This window comes from Anas platyrhynchos, chromosome 2 (assembly GCF_047663525.1).
Source record: "Anas platyrhynchos isolate ZD024472 breed Pekin duck chromosome 2, IASCAAS_PekinDuck_T2T, whole genome shotgun sequence".
NCBI lineage: Eukaryota > Metazoa > Chordata > Aves > Anseriformes > Anatidae > Anas > Anas platyrhynchos.
Window position 1 is genome coordinate 121,382,488 of NC_092588.1, and position 12,457 is coordinate 121,394,944.

Consider the following 12,457-nt stretch of genomic DNA (forward strand, 5'->3'; position numbering starts at 1 on the left):
CACCATCAAAACAGTACCCAATACAGTGATCCCAGTGCTGAAAGTGCTGAAAGGGTGTTCCAAAGGCCCTAAGATCAGGTGGGCTTTAATATTGTATTTATTTATTTATTCTTTTCCTACAGGAGGAAGGGCACAAATTTTGCAGAAGATTACAGCAGTAAACCAGGCAAGAGGGACATTTAATCTCTGAGTTGGTTGTTAAAGCATACATGAAGTGACTGTAATACATTTTGGACAGTAAGTGTCTCAAAACTTTTCTATATGAAGTGTGTTTAATATGTTATCCTTAAATATGCTGTAACAGCCAAATTCAGCCTGTACATGCTTCATACTTCAGATTGTATTTGACGTGTCAGTTTCAGACTGGAACAACTACTACAATCCCTTTTCAGTTCTCATAATTCTGAGAGCAACGAATAAATCATGTAATAAGTATTATTACTGTATAAAAAAATATACTTTTGAAGCAAAGTAACCTCACCCAATTTTTCCATTTAAGTTGGAAAAAACATCATTTTATATGATGTTCGATGCAACATACATCATGCCATGTGCTAAGAAAAACAAAACAAGGGACATAAATAATATCTGTGATATGAGTAATACCATTAAAAAGTTACCTAAAACTAAATCAGAAATTACATCAAACAATATCATAATTGGTTGACTCACTGTGTTACAACTTCTGAATACATTAAAAATTTTTATGTTAAAATATTTGACATAAGGAGGGAAGAAAGGATGAAGCCTCTCTATTCTCTTCTTCATCAGGAAAAAAGATGGGTTCTTATTTCAAGTTAAATAATTCAAGTTCAGTTATAATCAGAAAGCTAGAGTTCACACAAATGAAATATCAAGATAGACTCTAGACTGTCCTTTTGACTTTAAGAATGTCCTTTAAGTCATGTTGAAACTAAAAGATGTCTTTTTCTTGAATATATTTTTGTTTTGTTTTAGAATAGATACATGTGCTTTGTTAAACAAACACCCATGCTCTTTAAGTCAGTCCTTGCAGACTTTGTTGCAGACTTTCGCTTCTGCCCCAATTGCTTTTGTGTGGATGAGCCGGTGAGTTTAACACAAAGTGCTTCAGTCCATAAAGCAGCAAGTACTGCTATCAAACACAAAGGTGAGCTTGGCCTGGCAGCACTCCAGAGGGACAACGCAACACTGCCAATTTAAAGGGGTTTTGAACAATCTGACATATCACCCCATTGCCTCATCCCTGAATATATAAATAGAGATTTTTCAGTTATTTCAGCTCTAATTTCTACCCTCAAGTTATGCAGAAGCACTTCATATTAAGAAAAATTTAATGGCTAATCAATGGCCAATAACCCAAAGAAAGACTGCTCTGCTTAGACTACTTTGCCAAATCTCTTGCCTCCCCATCTCATCAGTCTCCTTTCACATGCCTGCTGTTTTTTCATATATCCACTACCACTGCTCCATTCTTGCGTCCAACAAGTTCTTCCCCTCACACCCACTAAATGCAAGTGCCAGTTCATTCAGTTCCTTTCCTCTTTTCCAGTCCTGTGCCTGCTTTGTTCTAGCCTGCAGACTGACCATCTTCCTCTACCAACCCCACACAAGGTATGCCAGAAACCCTGTTAGCCACCAAATCTGTAAGATGCATACAGAGAAGATAACCAGTGGTTGACAAATCTCACAAAACCTTTTGTATGGTTTTGATATGATCAACCTCAAACATAAACCTTGATTTATCTTCTGGTTGGATCCCATGGCTAATTAGCTCAGTCTGGATGGGTTCTCATAGCCTACTATTTCCACTACTGGCAAGATGTGCCCCAACATACTTCCTTCCCCTCTACTCCTCCCCCCACTCTCACTCCAAGTACCAACATTCAGTAATGTTAATTCACATGCAGCTACCATTCCTATTTATATTGTCTTCTAATTAAATTCTCACACCGTATCTACAACAGTAAATGAAAGATGAAACAGCAGAAAGATGAAACATCGTTATTCTGCTGTCTTCCAAATTTGCAGTCATCATGACTACATGCTTTTGTAATGTTTTCATTCAAATTTTCTAAAGCCAATACAGTGATCTAACTGAAAAGCTTTAACTGATATCTTTGCTTATTTGAGGGTTCTAATGGCCTTTACCCTCCTGTTTGTGACCATATTTGAATAAAGAATTTCATATTGCAGTCATGAAAGTCCATGCTTACGCAGAAATGCTCAGTTCCTATGAAATAACAATGTATTTCATATTTGGGCATACATTTGCTGGGAACTTGAAGCAAGTCAGTAAGGTGGAGGAACCATTCGGTGACAGTTCTTGAATTAAAGCTTTACCATCCCGTCCCTTTCTAGAGTTGTTCTGCAATCACATTCACACATTCCTTTTCATTGGTATGAAAATACTAGTTTAAACAGGTACTCAACAAAACAAAAAAAAAGACTACACAAAAACAGAAGTTCTACTTAATGCATAATGCAGGTTGCAATCCTAAATGATATAAAAAAGTGAAAACTATAAAATAATATTCACAGAACTATTTTGTTAATCCTTAAAATGTTTTCCAGAATAATTCTCCTTTTCCAACTTCAAAAGTGAAATTCTAAAATATGTTTTGTATAATCTCAATTTCTAATCCCTAAAAAATCTAAAATGATCTAATTTAAAAATAAAATAAAAATAAAATAAAATATAGATAATCCAATAGTAAAACTTTATTTTCAGTCCAGATGAATCTCTTCACCCATAAACAGGATTATTTTACCTGAACCAACTGATTTTCCTGTGCCCACAGTATTTGTTTTCTCTTTAAGCTTTATATTTTAAAATAAATCCTGCTGGGATTAGACATATGATCAAGTTACAGCAGAATAACAATTTAGGATTAGTCAACTGATTCAATAACTGCCTGTGGCACACTTTTTGATTGCAGCAAATTCTAGGTAATATAACTCATTTTACCTCTCTTTTACTGTGAAATAACTGAAATTGAAAAATTCTACTCTTTAGGGCAAGTAGGATATGCATAAACAGTAACCAGGGAACTGGGTGATGCATGAATTCTCATTAGACTATAGTAATTCAATCCTGTGCTTGAGACCTAGATAATTTAGGCATATTAACCCCATTGATTTTCAGAGTAGACAGTTTCCTACACCACCTCCCTCTCCTAGGTGTTACAACTGGCTCTTTCCTTATTTCTTCTATTTTTTTCTCACATTCATTTATGTGATTTCATATTGATTGTTTTTAGCTAGCTATACACACCCCAATGCGCAAGGTCTTTGATCTATCTGATTATTTGACCCAGTGTTATTTAATTATATACGGTATCAGAATCTGGCCAGAGAGTTTTCAGGAAAGGTTCCAGAAAATATTAGTGCTATATTGATTAAGAACAATTTATTTGCTCCTGTATAAACTTTTTTTTTTTTTCCTTTCTACTGCTTTTGTAAAACTAAATATTCTTAGTTAATTTGCTAGTTTCAACTTTTCAAATGAAAGAGCAATCTTTCAACTCATAATGTTCCTTCAAACATTTATTACCACACTTAGTTTGACAATTTGCTTTTAGTTGCTGCGAGGTTAATCTGAGGGAGATAATATTTTTATGTAGGAGATGAAAATAATATTTAATTTTACACCTGATGCTTAGGCTACTCCAGGCTACTATGAAGTCAAGTAAAATTTATGAGAAAAAAAAAAATCAGGATTAAATATTAAACATGGATACCTGAGGGGACAACGTAAAGAAGATGGGACCAAACTCTTCTTAGTGGTGGCCAGTGATAAAACAAGGGGTAACAGGTATAAACTAAACAACAGGAGTTTTCATCACCACATGAGGAAGAATTCTTTACGTTTTGGGTGACAGAGCACTGGAACAGGCTGCCCAGAGAGGTTGTGGAGCTTTGGTTCTTTGGTTCTTTCAAAGAATCTCAGAGAGGTTCTTTGGAGCTATTCAAAACCTGCCTGGATGTGATCCTGTGTAACATGTTCTAGGTGACCCTGCTCCAGCAGGGTTGGATTAGATGATCCCTGAAGGTCCCTTCCAATCCAACCTCAACTATTCTGTGATTCTATGATTCTGTGATGCACTCCCAAAGATAATGTATTTAATGTATTTAAAACAACCCACTGTAGCTGCTGAAGCATTATTATTATTATTTTTGTTTTTGTTTTTATTTTTATTTTTATTTTAAGAAAGTTATAGTGAGGGTGGACCATGTACTAACTAACAATCAACATAAAATACAGAAATCTTGACATGAAAATCATTTTGGGGAAAGAGAAAGAAATCATTGGTACACAGGATTGATCTTCAGTTCCACTACATTAGTGCTGTCTGATCAAGAGAGAGACTGTTAGTAATTATACAGAAAAAGCAGATATATTCAACAAATATTTATTTTATAATTCATCTAATTTTGGAATGGAGCAGCAAAATATGCTTTTATCATATCAGATGCTAAATTACCATCCAATGTATCCTACCTATGAATCAGAGGGTAGAAACATTTCTAAACAACAATCCTAAAGCCTTAGCAAAATGTCAATTCTGCAGATTGATGAAAAAAGAAAACTACAAATAATAAAAAAGAAGAAAAGAAAGAAACAAAAAAAAAAAAAAAAGAAAAAGAAAAGAGAAAAGAAAGACCTAAGCCATAGATGAGTTGTGGATTCTCTTTCCTCCAAAGTCTTTGAACAAGAGCAGATATTATCAGGAAAACATGACTTAGCCAAAAAACATAGCGAATTGGAGTTAGTACCTGGATGAAATTAATACCTTATATTCAAGATTGAACAAGATGGTCATATTTTTCTTTCTTAGGAGAATCTTTATGAACTGAAAGGTCATATAAAACTACACAAAACTGAAATCTCAGCTGTATTGTGATGACATATGTAAAGAAGAAGCCACCCTAATTTTTACACTGCTAGAAATTAAAGAAATTTAGTATCCCAAGATACAAACAATAAGTTCAAATGTGTTTTTACTCTGAAGAGTAATATCAAAAGTCAACATCATATCACACTGAGGAGCATAATCATTAAATAAAATTACATAAAAAGGTTAGATTTAGTCCTTAAGCAACAGTACATTTAAAATGGCAAAATATTACTAACGATACCTCTTCCTCCTACTTCTCTTTGCATGCAGCCCCCAGTAAAGTTTTCTCCTGGTCATTAGCACTCCAGACTCTTTAGGAAGCAGGTTAGTCAAGTTTGTGTGGGCATTCACAGAGGATGGAAACTTCATATTGGGGACATGTTACACCTCCACTCAAAGATCGTTTTTAGAGGTTTCATGGATTTGGTTGGACAGCTACAGTTAAGATGAATATTGGAAGCATAGTTTAGAGCTACAAATTCTTAAAATGCTCATCACAGGGAAATCACATTCATGTAGTATGATTGATTTCGGAAAAAAAAAAAAAAAAAGAAAGGATTCTGCTAATGTGGAATTGATATAATTAACAGGTTTTGCTGTATTAAACTCATCACTGAATATAGTAAGCTGTTTTACTAGTCAAATTTCTTCTACAAAAGGATTTTGTTCACTATGGGACTCCAAAATGCTGATCACGGTACAGCACATGAGGAGTGACATATTCCCTGCTCCAAGGCAGTGTTCTGACATACGTTCTCAACCTTGCTGCAGTACAGTTTGACAAACTGACAAAATGTTTACTCATTTTAATGGATCAAGATCTGTTCTCTGGCAACATCTGGTTCCCAAAACCAAAACCATCTGTATCTTACACACTGATTTGCTCTTCCTCACTATTTGTTCTTGCAACAGAAGGCAATGGGATACTGAGGTCATGACAAAGTGGAAATACTGTTTTACTTAGGTTAATTATCCATTAACATAAAAATCTGACAGCATTAGTGCTTTGAATGGATACTGTGGAAACAAAAACCATTCCCTCCAGGAGTACAATGTATAGACAGTGTATATACCAATATATACCAATGCTTTGCCATGGTATGTTCAATCCAACATCATAGTTATAGGCTGCTCTACTAATTACTGTAGGCATGCAGTAGGCATACAGAATGATAGGCACACAAAAATTAAAATAGGGGTTTCAATGGTAATGTTTTACCATACTGAGAGACCATTAGCTCAAATTCCAATATGAAACAGATAGAAAGACCACAGACTTAAATAATAAACAGAGTCACACTCCTTTATCTCCTTCCTTGATTTTTAGTCCTTTGAGTTTACCTTTTTAAGTTGGTCTCCTTAACTATGAGGATGTTTAACAGAGATTATGTAATCTCACTTCTACAGTAGCCGATATTCCACAAAAGAATCACATACCATGACCTTTACAGTAACATACTAGGACTTGGAAAGACTTTTATTTATTTATTTATTTATTATAAACAAACTATACTCTGCCTTTAAAAACAGAATCTATCCATGAGCACACTGAGTAACTGAAATATACTTTTTTTTTTTTTTTCCCCAAAGAAGATACAGAATGTGGAGACTTGAAATAAAAACAAAGAACTAAAAATATATCTGAAATATGTGCCACTGGCTCTGTTTTTAAAAAAGCTTGTATTTATGATTGCTGAAGTGTGAAAGTTTCTACATGGGTAATTTTCTTAATAGAACTTGAAGAAATATGGTAGAAAGAAGCAACTTCAAGGAATAAAAGAACATCAGTCATATGACTTAACTTTTCAATAAATTCAATGTGTGCAAAGCAAATATAGTTGTGAGGCACTTCACAAAAAACATTGCTGTGATTTAACCCTGGTAAGCAGCTAAGCATCACACAAACATCCATTTGCTTCCCCCACTTCCCATGGGATAGGGAAGAGAATCAAATGGACAAAAACTGAAAACTTGTGGGCTGAGATAAAGACAGTTTAATAACTTAAAAGGAGGGTGAAGGAGAGGGGAGGGAAGGCAAAGAATAACAAAACCAAGGAAAAACAGTGATTCAAAACACAATTGCTTATTACCAGATGACTGATAATTGGGTAGGCGCTGAGCAAAGGCAACCATGCCATCCTGCCCCCAATTTTTTCTTGCTGAACAGAATAACCCTTTGATCAGTTTGGGTTAGCTGTCCTGGTTGTGTCCCTTCCCAGCTTCTTGTGCATCCCCAGCATCCTCATTGGCATGACAGCATAAGAAGTTGAAAAGTTCTTGACTCATTTTAAGCACTGTTCATCAGTAACTAAATCATTGATGTGTTATCTATGTCATTTGTGTCATCACAAATCCAAAACATAGCACCGTACAAAATACTATGAATAAAAATAACTCTATTCTATCCAAAACTATCACAACAGTTCTGTCTACAGAAATGCTGCAGACAACAATGAAAAGATGGAACAAATAAAACATTAATCAGGCAATGTAATAACTGCTTTGTTGTCCTCTCCCCCTTTCCCCCCCAAAAAAAAACAAAAAAAAGGCCACAAGCAAGATAATGAAAATATGGTTAACTACTAAACACCTAACCATTTCTTGGAAATGGCCTGGGTAGTTAATCAAGGCATTAATCTTGAGTTTAATCTACAGTGTTGTTTTATCATTGTGTTCTATGATAACAAACCTAAATGCACACTTTCTCTGATTGTAGCATTAACACTAGTCAGTCATACAATATATGATAGGGTAATATTAACAGGCTTTTTGAAAATCTTATGAAAGGCAACAGCAGAATGAAAATTACCTTACAAAATTATTACTACAGCACTTCATAATGTGCGTGTTGACTACAGATGAAACAATAAATTGTCACACTTCTTTTTGTTTGTTTGTTTTACAATGATACCACAGTATAGATGACAAAAAAATAAAAATAAAAATGAAGAACCTGTTTTCTATTAAGTTCTAAGAAGCCTGTCACTCTGATGTTACAAGTCTCATTGTGAAACAGGAAGGAGGAAAGAAAAATAATGTGAATATATTCATTTAGGACAGGTGATAAATGGCAGACTGAATATATTTTTCAGAAGCATAAATGCAGTATATCTTGTCCCAGCTATAAGCTGCCTACAGAGCTCTCTCCAGAATAGTAAGGGGAGAGAGTAAATGCTGCATATTTCAGTCTATACTCATGATGAACCAATGATCTTAAATGTTTTTGCATAAGACACACTTGCTTTGTTACAGGTATTCCTTTACAAAATCAACGTGTAGCTACTAGATCATACCTCAAATGAAAAAGAGTCAGTAGAGCTAATTCAAGTCAAATTTTCAGGGTGCATCCATTATCATATAATGTATCTACCTTGATATACAGAAATGTTTCCATGGAAATGATCATTTCTAAATTATTGTGGCATATGCTTGTCTCCTTTATGTACAGCTGGATTTTTTTGTGCACAGAAATGGCATTTTGCATGCAGAAGTGCTGCTGTCCTGTTTACAAGGATATGTAGGGAAGGTTACTGGAAACATCTCTACCAATACTGTGGTCTTGCAAACTTTAATTTGCCATATTGACTGAGAATCTTTAAGAAATGTATTGCTTTTTTCAACATAAATATTGTTTAATGTTTATTCGCACTTCTAGGCAACCCATAGTTCATGAAAAATGTATTAGGTCCTTGCCTTCCTAATGTTAGGTATATCAATGATGTTCTATCCTTCTTCAAGTTTTGTCCATATGTATTCACGAATAATACTATTTAATGCTCAGATATAAATTCAAACCAATGTCTTGGCGTCTACTTAATGTTTTGCATACTAGGGTCTGAAGGTAAGCTTTCTAAAATATTGTTCCACTACCATTTCCTTTCAAAATGCACAAGACCTCTTATTAGATTTTAAGTCCTCTAGGCACAAAAGTTGTTTTATATGTCCTTCTGTACACTTTCAAAGATATGAAATGATAGCCACAATAATGAAAAAAGAATATGAGGAGAAAAGGAAAATACATTTAATAATTTAAAGAAACCCCAAAAAACTATAACATTTAATACTATCTCATCTGATTCTCACAATTTTTTCTTGATATATAAAATTTTCAATACAATTTTATGCATACATGAACAATTGTGTAAGTCACAAATATTAACACAAATTTATACTGGTTTTATATCATATTTTAAAATTTATAAATACTAAAGATTCAAGGGCTTCATATGATTTAAGACACTTTTAAAGTTACTTAATATCTGTTGCTTCTGAGTAATTTAGATTTGTGATAGACAAAGATGGGAGATGTCCCTAATTTTCAGTATCATGCAACAAAAATTGCAGCATTATGGCTTCTAAACATGCTGCTATTAAAAGCTGAAATTATTGAAAATATAACCACTCTGTTAAACAGTATTTAATAAGACAGAGAGATATACAAAGAGAATCTTAGTAACCATGATTCATTTTTTCTCTTGAAATCATAAACTATAGAGAAAGTTTTTAGACTTGAGGGGGGAGGGGTAAGTTGTCTCTTTTTTTTTTTTTTTTTTTTTTTCCCTAAGGTAAGCAAAAGAATACTTTGGGGAAAATAATTTAAATTGACTGTTGCCATTATCGTTATACATAGCATCATATTTTATTCCAATAACTAGTAGCCAGCTTCCTCTACCTTCCATCAGAAACTGATGGAATCCAAAAATAGAAAACTGAAATTAAAAGTGAAAGGGTTCTTATTTTTCTAGTTTTTCTCTGTACAGATGTTCCTGGCCACCTCAGGAGACAAGATACTCAGACACCTCTTATCTAGTACTTAAAGTATTACAATTAGCCTGAAAATATATACATGAACAATTGCATTGAACTTCATTCCTGTTGAAGATATCCTATTCAAATAGTGCTGTGTGGTAATGAATCTGAGCACATAGCAAGAAAATACAAATAGTCTTTAGGTAACATTACTTCCTTTGATTTAGGTGTTCAAAATGTTTTAAAGATAAATAAGGCAATATCTGGGAGCTGGAATGAAATAGGAAGAAAAGCACTATATATATGGAGAGGTAAATGTTGTGCAAACAGGAAGGTATTACTAATAAAATGGAATGAAATGGGAAAGAGTTTCTTCCAGCCTTTTTTTTTTTCCTGTCAAAAAGTCAGAAAACATTATTTTACAAATATTAATTAAAACTAACAAAAATATATTATGCTTCTTATTGATATTTCATCCGTCCAGGCCCTAGACATACCTAATCTACAAATGAAGTACCCAGCTACTACCTATGCAAATTAAGGGATAGGACAGAAACTTTTAAGTAAATAGTGTCATAAAGCAGGCAATCTCACTCATCAATTGAGACGCCAAGATAATTATTTTATGTTCACTTAAATACACTAATCTTAAGAAGGTTTTCTCTCCACCTCTTTATGATTTTAAGATACATAAAGCAGTCAAAGAGTTCTAAACTAAAGCAATTTATTAAAGCACTAGTATGTACAGGAAAAATAAAGCAAAAAATAATTTTAACTTTATTTTAACTTAATAATTTTAACTTAATTTGAGAAGCCTTAATTACTTTCTGTAACCAACATCTTCTTCAAATGTATCATAAAATGGACTGTTATTATTATTAATCTTCCGTTTGTATTTTAGATATCTTTAAAGGTTAAACCAGTTAAAACTCTAGCTAGATACGTTCTTTTCTCATAAATAGCTTAATTCAGATTAATACTCATAATTACTCCAACTAAGGTGAATACTTCCATATGTATTTTATAATGTTTAAGCACATGTTGAATTGCAAATTGAAAAAAAAAAAAAAAAGCCAGTATATTCATTCAAACTCTTCTGCATAAAGGAAACCTTATAATTTCCCTTCAACTGATGTGCAGACATCTCTCCTTTTTATAGACATGACTCCCTTTGATAACACAACTAAAAAGTAAGACATCATAAATCCAAATAAGAGTTTATGCAAGTTATGTGCATAAAAGGAATATCATTCCATGTTCTGAGAAATATGAATGCAATCAAAGCAGATAGACTCTTTTTCCTCAAGCCATGATCATAGGGCTGTAAAATAGCTGAAGGCCCCATCTCAAGCAGAGTTTCCCATTGTCTGGCTGAGATGGTAGCATCATAAAAAAGAAATTTGCTCAGCACATCTCACTGGCTTTTCTCAGAGTGTACAGATCACTCATCAAAGTTGTGCTTGGCAGAGCCCTAGTGTAACAGTGCTCTCAAGCTTATGTGTAATTTTATGCATGTTGTCAATTTTACTATTTTCATTATGGTAACACATGTTCTGAGAAATTCATCCAGCATTTTAATGGACAAGGGACCATTAAGAGGTGACTATAAACATACTATTTTTCTATAAATTTAGTGCAGAGATTTATATGCAGAATGAGATTGTCCTGAAAATGCTCTATAAAACTTTCCCCAGATCCACAAATTAAAAACAGAAAAAAAAGTTGAGAAGCAATTAATTTGGGAAAAATCAAGCCATTAATGAAACTGGGGGAAAAAAAATAGTATGTTACAGTACAGTATTTGTGGTTACCAGCAATATAAACTATGTAAAGAAGTATTCTCTAAGATTTTAAACAATTTTCTTTGAATATATTTGCTTCAATCCACTGTTTTATTTCCCAAATGATAGAGCTAAAGATCTAACCAGAAAATATCAAGTAAAATTGACAGAGAATCTTGCTTTTATTATTATTATGATTATTTTTACCCAGTTACTCTATTGGTCATAGAAATACCATTGCTTTTGACTTATACTAGTATAAGAATTCTATATTTCCAGTAAAAGATATAAACAGAAAAGTAGCACTGAGCAGTATGCCATCTGTCTTGCTACAAATGAAAACTACAACACTTTAATCAGTCCCAGATTATACTCTCTTGTGCTCAGATTCTAATAAAGACAGTCATAACACAAGCCAGTTATCTACACCTGTATGAGGTGAAGGACACAACCATTATCAAAGTATCTTAACTTTGAGTCTACTCTTTTCATAAACACAGAAAGACTCCCAGGTAGATCAAGTGGAATTATTTCATTTTGTATTCTTTAAAATGGAGTCACTTATGACTGACTAGAGTCATAACCTTACTACATTCATACAGGAAAAAAAAAAAAAGCCCTCTATGATCTGTATTGCAGAACAGATTTCTTACTGCAGTGCCTCAGTACCATTCAATACGGATCACTTGCATTAATCCGAGAGTCAGATAAAATGTCATAGTAAGTAAGAGGAAGATTACACCTTAAACACACTGGCAAATGAATGTCCAAAGGAGGAAACATTTATACTTATCTATCATGAAAGCTGCAGCATATATACTTATCTATCATAAAAGCTGCATGTTCCATCAGTAGCAGGGAAGCCAGTTTTATTGTCTACAGTAACCATATCAAAAAGATGGAATAAAGTTTACAAGTATTTTATTTTATTTTATTTTATTTTATTTTATTTTATTTTATTTTATTTTGTAAGAAAATCTCCTGTTAAACTATAGACATATAGAGATGTTCCTTAGTGTTTAAAGAGTTTCAGTCTTTGATTCTCCTAGA

General features: G+C 33.3%; 1 protein-coding gene across 1 annotated transcript in view; it reads right to left on the bottom strand.

Moving 5' to 3' along the window:
• Window positions 1–12,457, bottom strand: part of KCNH8 (potassium voltage-gated channel subfamily H member 8) — a 181,222-nt gene that overhangs the window by 76,659 nt on the left and 92,106 nt on the right. The gene's annotated exons all lie outside the window — the stretch shown is intronic.